Here is an 8,018-nt window from a genome sequence, read left to right as displayed (position 1 = left end):
TGGCTCTCTGGCAGAAGCTTGACACTTTGCGTACCTTCATCACCCTTCATATCGAGTTTACGCTTAGGACCTCCAGAGTCAAGAAATCCCTATTCAAATATCTAGACAGGAAGATTAATCATGCTGCAAAGCTCGCGCTAATCTTACCTCAGTGCGCTAGTCCGGAGCTGGTCTACATCCCGATGTGCCTGGGTGGCGCCGGGCTACCACCCTTAGCGGATGTGTCGGATGTAGCAGCCATCAACCACGCGTTCCGGATGCTAACGTCCCCCGAACCAACCATCGCTACGCTCCCGCGAGAGAGACTCCAGACGGCGGTCAAGAAGAGGATTCGGCGGGAACCGACTCCGAGGGACATGGCCACCTACCTCTCCGGATCCATGGAGGAGCCCTTTAACTAGGACTCAGGGGTCGTGGGGACACTATGGTCTTACGCGAAGTCGGCGACTCGTCGGATGCAGGCGAGGATCCCAGGACTTAAATGTGGATGGGCGGAAACTCTCCGACGGTGGGAACTCCACCTTCCCCACCCAGCCGTCAACACCAGCATTGCAGATCAAGAATCGCGCCACAACATGTCACGACTTCTCCGAACCTGCTTGACGGAGCACTATCGTCATCAACTCATGCGGAAACTGGACCAAGGAAAAGCGCTGCGAGCTTCGTCCCGGACTTGCAATCGAACCACTTCCTCCAGTCCGGGAGATACACCAGATTCGCAGACTGGCGGTTTATTCACCGTGCCCGCCTGGGAGTGCTCCCCCTCAATTGGTGTCGGAGATTCGACAATGGAGGCAACGATCGCCGGTGCCGTAGATGTGGCCAGCATGAGGAAACTACGGCACACGTCATCAACCAATGCCGCCTCCATCTTCCAACAGTCACGAGGCGACACGACTCGGTTCTCGATAGACTGGGCAAGGTGGTACCTGCCAGATCTGGTGTTTGCTGCAAAAACCAGGTAGTCTCCTTTGATGACGTGATCGGGACTGAAACGGCAAACAATGTTCCTCAGAACATAAGGACTCTGTGACCAGATCTTATCGTCGTGAATAAAACAGCTAACGCCGTAGCCATCATCGACGTCACAGAAGGCTCACGACTCCAAGATTGCCAAATTCGATCCGACTGGCAAATTCTACGCCACGCTGGCTACACTGTCAATTTGAAGGCCTTCGTGTTGGGATCGCTCGGCTCTTGCGACAGTGCCAACGCGGGAACTTTCCACTGCTTGGGCATCTCCAAGAGTTACTCGAGGATGATGTCCAACCTACGTGTCTCGGACACGATCCGGTGGTCACACGATACCTACGTGGAACACATCACCTGCTACCGTCAGTACATCTAGACGGCTGCGACGCAGTGTAGGGACCTCCAATGTGGTGCAGTGTCAATGTAGTGAGTATGTAGTGTGAGCGCCAATGCGCAACTGCCCCGTGTGCATCAGTACAAGCGCGAAGGCGCAACTGCTTCGCGCCTGTAATGCTAGCACTAATGTGCAACTCCCGTACGCGTCAGTGTGAGCGCCAATGCGCAACTGTTTGTTTGATTTTGATTGTATCATGGCAACGAATGTAAATGAATATATGTGTTATTCCGTAAGTTCAAATCGTAAGTCCCGTTTCTTATTGTGATTTATACGTTTGCATGGTTGAATGCAAGGAATGCAGCTGCTGCGTCGCGCTCTAATACTTAAGTTTAATCTTGGCCTCTTGTCCCATGCTCTGGAAGGGCCCAACTAAATATTTTGGTTTGCTTAAACTTGTGGGTGGTTTCCCCTCCTTACCCTATTCCCACTGGGGCCTTTAAGGAGTCACGGGGACCAGTGTTAGGGAGAACGTTGTGCCACTTCCAGTAGCCTTCCTTAAAATTAACAAGGAACAACTGCGCGACTCAGCTTCTGCGCTGAATGAATATCCGTACACATGACGAAGGGTGGATGCCGATGAGCGCTAGAGGATGCGTGCCTAGTTCCAGGCCTATGCCTAATCATCAACCTTAGCATAATTTAATTGGGCTTCGAACGCCTTAAATTAATATTTCCCTTTTATAATTCAATTTAATTATGTGAGCCATACGTACTTCTTAGAAACTCTCATCTTTAACAGCAATCAGCATTATTTGTATATATATATATTCGATAAGCACGCTTGAAATGTAGATTATTATTATTGAAATAAAAAAGTTTTTAGCTATGCCCCGGCCTTATATATCTCGTAGGCAACAACTGAACATAAGAAGATATTAAAAAATTTGTGTTTAAGAAAGGCGATCCTAGCGGGAGAAGTTGAAGTTTAAGACGATTTCCAGTTGGCTACACTGGTTGTCATTCCCAAAGGCAGCACATGGACCTTGAGCTTAGCCTACTTATTAATTGCTCGTAAATCTTTCTTAACGTTTTGAACACAGCTCTTTTAGCTCATTTAAGGCAAGAAAGCTTGTAAGATATATTATACTGCATTGTAATCCTTATGTGTACTCCAGTTTTAGCAAGAAAGTCGCTTAAGCTTTTGCTACTGTAACTTGTCATGTGACGTGCAATATTTATTATTCCTACAAGAAGGAAACTAGCGACATACCCGACGTCTCTATCCTAAGGAAACTCGTATATTTTAGTTTTGACTGAGTAAGTCATTTTATCTACACGTTCCTTATTATTTAATTTAAAATAATTATTATTGTAACAGGTAGGCCTAATTGATGATTAGAAATTCGATTGGCGGCACATGGTATAATATATTGGTGTAGTTTATTTTAAATGTACATTTTACCGAGCTCGATAGCAGCAGTGCTTAAGTACGGCTAGTATTCGGGAGATAGCGGGTTCGAACTCCACTGTTGGCAGCCCTGAAGATGGTTTTTCATTTTCACACCAGGCAAATGCTGGGACTGCCCTTAATTACGGCCACGGCCGCTTCCCACTCCTAGCCCTGCCCTGTTCCTTCGTTGCAATAAGACCTGTCTGTGTTAGTGCGACGTAAAGCAACTTGTAGGAAAAAAAAATGTTTTAATTTCTGAAAATAAGATAATAAGAAGCTTCTCTTTGTGATGACATTGCAAATCAAGCATCTGTCTATAGGATGAGTTGTTTTTAACTTTTTCATGATTCATTTATCGTCGTTGCCAGGACAAAATCTCCTATGCGATAATAGTTTTGGAGATATACTGACCCGCAGCTCATACATTATGAAGAGTGACAATGCCTTGACTACTGGCATACAATATTGAACCTTAGATGACAGAACCTTACCGGCCAATGTTCTAACTGAAATATTTCACATAGGAAGTTTTGTCCCGGCAGCGACAATATGTTACACCAATTTTCTGTATTCACTGGAACGGTTTAGCAAGGTTGAGTTTTCCAAAAAATGATAAGCTTCTAAAGTGTGCCTTTGATGTTTTGTGCTTTTTTATCTTGTCTGCTAGATTATTTAAATCTGTCATTTCCTTTTAGTCTATTTATGTTCATTGCCAAACAAGTATGGGAAACAGCACTGTACAATTAATTATTATTTTCACCGCAACAAGTCAAATTATATTTATAATCAGGTGAATTGAACTAACATGTAAACTGTCTGCTTTTATTTTGTACAGTCTTCTCTGTGTTTAGTACAGGTGTCGGTCATCCTGAAATTTTAATTTCTTAGCTTCTCTTCTGCTGGATGCAAGCTGAATTGGACACTAAGTTCATTGTGATAATGCACTACTTGAGTTGTAGTTGAATTAAGATGGTAGCAACACTCAGCACACCTGACTGTTACTCAAAAGGATTACGAGTCAACTGAGAAACCAGTTTCTCTGGACAGAGCTTAAAGAGGTTTAAGACTTTACTGCAGTTTAGAATTGTGTAGGCCTAATTCTTGTGTATTACTTTCGGTTTTCAGTAATTAACAGCAATTTTCATTCTGTTAGGGTGTTGTAGAAAAAGAAAATTTATACAACTAAGTGGAATTGTAGTGTAGTAGTAGCAGCTCATATTACCTTGTTGTTGTGCGGTCTTTGTGACTATCCTAGACAATATTCCTTTCATTTTTATAGACAACATTTCTTTCCTTTCATTTTTATTTTGCACAGAATAAGTTATTTTATTTTTCTTTTTCTTCTCATTATTCCATAAATAATCGCTAAGGAGTGCAAGTGTAGGAACTGTGGGTGTGGCCAGGCATTAAGGAGTATGAGGGAGGAGTTGGAGAGTTTGAAGGAGATAATTAGGATTCTCTCAGAGGACAGGAAGGAAAGTAGGTCTCCTTCAAAAAATGTACAGGATACAGTAGGTGTAAAAGAGGGATGCGAAGGAAAGGGGGGAGTTGTAGAAGACAGGTTGTCTAATGTTTTAATGGGAAGGAAATTGCAGGCTAAGGGCTCTATTCAGGATCAGACTTCATGACAGGTATCTGTGAGAAATCGGTAAGAGTCGCTGCAGGTAGAATAACCGAGGGAAGATGAAAAACAGGGAACTGTTGCTGAGATGTGTAGAAGGAGGAGGAAGAGAAAAAGTAGGAAATGGAGAGTAGTGGATAGGAAAAGACAAGTGGAATAGGGTCATGGGAGGGAGCAAAGGGAAGAGGAAGTAGCTTCTGCAGCAGTGAGAGAAGATAGGGCTGACCAGGAGGGGAGGGGATCAAATGAGGTGGGTAGGGTTGAGGCTCTGGTCATGGGGAATTCTATCGCTAGACTTGCGGGGAAGGTGTTTGGATGAAAGGGAACCAGGGTAGAGAGTTATCCAGGAATTAGGTTGAGGCAGATTTTGAGGAAAGTAGAAGAGAATGAAAGGGAAAGGAGAAGGTGGTAGTGTTTCACGTTGGTGCTAACAACATAAGACAAGCAGGTGTAAGTACCAGCAGAGTTGGGGATGTTTGGGATCTGGTAAATGCAGCACGGGTAAAGTTTAAGGAAGAGGAGATTGTTATCAGTGGAATACTGTGTAGGAGGGATACTGACTGGAAGGTGATTGGGGATTTAAATGGAGTGGGTATGTGGGAAACTGGGAGTGAGATTTCTAGATTCTAATGGGTGGGTAGGAGATAGGGATCTGCGCTCAGATGGCCTTTTCTTAAACCGCAGTGGTACATATAAGTTAGGAAATTTGTTTAGAAGGGTTATAGACAGGTATATTCAGGGAAACGGGGTTGTCTAGGGAGCGGGGATAAGGGTACAGAGATCTGGAAGTCAAGTAGGGTTGACATAAAAATGTTAGTGCTCAACTGTAGAAGTATTGTAAAGAAAGGAATTGAATTAAGTAATTTAATAGATAAATACTCGCCAAATATTGTGATAGGATTTCAATCATGGCTGAGAAATGATATAATGGATGCAGAAATATTTTCACGGAACTGGAGTGTGTATCGTAGAGATAGGATAGAAATGGTGGGAGGGGGAGTGTTCATTCTGGTGAAAGAAGAATTTGTAAGCTGCGAGAAAGTTAAAAATGACAAACATGAAATTCTAGGTTTAAGGCTCATCTCTAAAGAAAATAGGCTACTTGATGTCTTTGGAGCGTACAGACCGGGAAAGGGTAGCGTTGACACTGATTCAGAATTATTTGATAAGATAATCAGCTATGTTGGAATTGATATGGAAAGGAATGTGATAGTAGCAGGTGATCTCAATTTACCAAATGTCAAATCGGAACGTAATGCGAAAGACAGGAAGCATGAACAACAAATGGCAAATAAATTAACATGGGAAGGGCAACTGATTCAGAAAGTGATGAAACCAACTAGAGGGAAGAATATTTTGGATGTGGTGCTGGTAAAACCAGATGAGCTCTATAGAGAAACCGAAGTAATAGATGGTATTAGTGATCACGAAGCTGTTTTTGTCGTAGTTAAAAATAAATGTGAAAGAAAGGAAGGTATTAAAATTAGGAATATTAGGCTGTACCATATGACTGATAAAACAGGCATGGGGGAGTTTAAAAAAAGTAATTATGATTGACGGGAAACAGTAAATAAAAATGTAAATAGACTCTGGGATGGGTTGAAAGCAATTGTTGAGGAATGTGAAAATAAGATTGTACCTTTAAAGGTGGTAAAGGAGGTTAAAGGTCCACTACTAGTATATTATAGCAGAGAAGTAAAGAGACTAAGAAGGAGGTGCAGGTTGGAAAGAAATAGTTAGAAATGGCTGTGGAAGTAAGGAGAAATTGAAAGAACTTGCTAGGAAATTGAATCTAGCAAAGAAGTCGGCTAAGGATAACATGATGGCAAGCATAATTAGCAGTCATACAAATTTTAGTGAAAAACGGAAGGGTATGTAGAGGTACTTTAAGGCAGAAACAGGTTCCAAGAAGGACATTCCAGGAATCATTAATGAACAAGGGGAGTGTGTGTGTGAGGATCTTCAAAAGGCAGAAGTATTCAGTCAGCAGTATGTAAAGATTGTTGGTTACAAGAATAATGTCCATATAGAGGAGGTGTCTAATACTAAAGAAGTATTAAAATTTACCTAAGATAAGAATGACATTTACAGTAAGATACAAAGGTTGAAAACTAGAAAAGGGGCTGGAATTGATAATATTTCTGTGAATATACTAAAGGCAATGGGTTGGGATATACAGTTGAACCTGCTTTATACGTAACTCTGTTCTGCGTAATTCGTATTTGTACGTAATTTCCTTTAGGTCCTGGCAAAATGCTACTTAAAAGTCTGTTAATTAAACCTTATTTATACGTAATCCGCTTATACGTAATTCGCTGTTATACATATGAAATATCAGTGAAATATAACTCAGTTTTGCGTAAGTGTAATGAGCACGTGCTTTTTAAAAAAAGAAACTACTGTATTTATGAAGTTTCTTTTTTGTCGGTGTAGGCAGAAGTATAGCGGTCTGGTTTTGGTGCTGAAACAGAACACAAAGATTGTTGCTGAGTGACATTGTTGACCCGTACTTACTGGCGGCTTAACAAAGGCCAACCGAGTGAGTCCCCTTCGCTCTCTATCTCACTCCTCCTCTACCTTTGTCGTTTTTGACCTTCACAATGCCGCCAAAAATTAAGGTACATTAGAAGCAAATTGGGCATTTTCCATGAGGAAACAAAAGAAAATACAGTAAATTTGTTTAAATATGAGAATTTCTTTCATGGGAACAACGGAGAAGTAAAATGTCCACGGTGTCAATATCTGGTGTTCACTGTTGAACATTAGTTTTGTCATTCAGTTGCTTTTGATTAGCCATGGAGAACCGAAGAAGGAAAAATAAAATTTATACGAGAAGTGGACGCTAATCCACACAAAAGAAAAACTGAAATTGCTTACGCTATGTACAGTCATCAGTAAAAGAATCGCTATCTTGGATGAGTTCTTAAAACTGGGTTCAAAATCAGCAAAGCGCAGCCGTCAGCAAGAAAGAGTACGTAGATTTGGAAAAAGCACTTTTTACATGGTTCCACCAAAGGCGGGCTGCAGCTCTACCAATTACTGGTGACATGATGAAGGCAAAGGCGATAGATTTAGCTGAAATGATGAGTATCACTGCTGATTTCAAGCTTTCATCAGGATGGATGCAAGGAATTAAATACCGTCTTAAAATATATTCTTAATGCAAGAAAAGTGAAACAAGCCAAACTATCTTGATTTCTTTAAGGCTGGACCAAGTTCAAAATAATGTTGTCTATCTTAATGTAGGCTATTTATTATTTGCAAGGACTTACACACGCAAGTCTATTCCAATGGTTTTTCAGTAAATATGTGATGTATTCTGAAAGTCTGATTTCGAAGTAATTCTGAGTTACAAGTAGTTTTTTCTCTTCCCCTTGATATACCGGTACGTATAAGTCAGGTTCAACTGTAGTACCATATCTGAAGTACTTACTTGATTATTGTTTGCATGAAGGAGCTATACCCAATGAATGGAGAGTTGCCATAGTAGCTCCTGTGTATAAAGGAAAGGGTGATAGACATAAAGCTGAAAATTACAGGCCAGTCAGTTTGACATGCATTGCATGTAAGCTTTGGGAAAGCATTCATTCTGATTGTGTTAGACATGTTTGCAACATTAATAACTGGTTTGACAGAAG

The 8,018-nt window shown here is 41.4% G+C and overlaps 1 protein-coding gene across 3 annotated transcripts in view; it reads left to right on the top strand.

The window, feature by feature from the left end:
- Positions 1-2,327: 2,327 nt before the first annotated feature.
- The window catches only part of LOC136873735 (pyroglutamyl-peptidase 1), a 37,112-nt gene continuing 31,421 nt past the window's right edge, over positions 2,328-8,018 (top strand). For 2 of the 3 annotated variants that reach the window (XM_067146896.2, XM_067146897.2), the window contains exon 1: positions 2,338-2,626. The gene's annotated coding sequence lies outside the window, so the exon portion shown is untranslated. Of the gene's footprint in view, positions 2,627-8,018 lie in introns of all 3 variants that reach the window. The other variant, XM_068228017.1, reaches the window with a different exon arrangement.

The sequence above is a fragment of the Anabrus simplex genome, chromosome 5, assembly GCF_040414725.1.
Source record: "Anabrus simplex isolate iqAnaSimp1 chromosome 5, ASM4041472v1, whole genome shotgun sequence".
Taxonomy (NCBI): Eukaryota; Metazoa; Arthropoda; class Insecta; order Orthoptera; family Tettigoniidae; genus Anabrus; species Anabrus simplex.
This window is presented reverse-complemented; position numbering and strand designations above follow the sequence as displayed.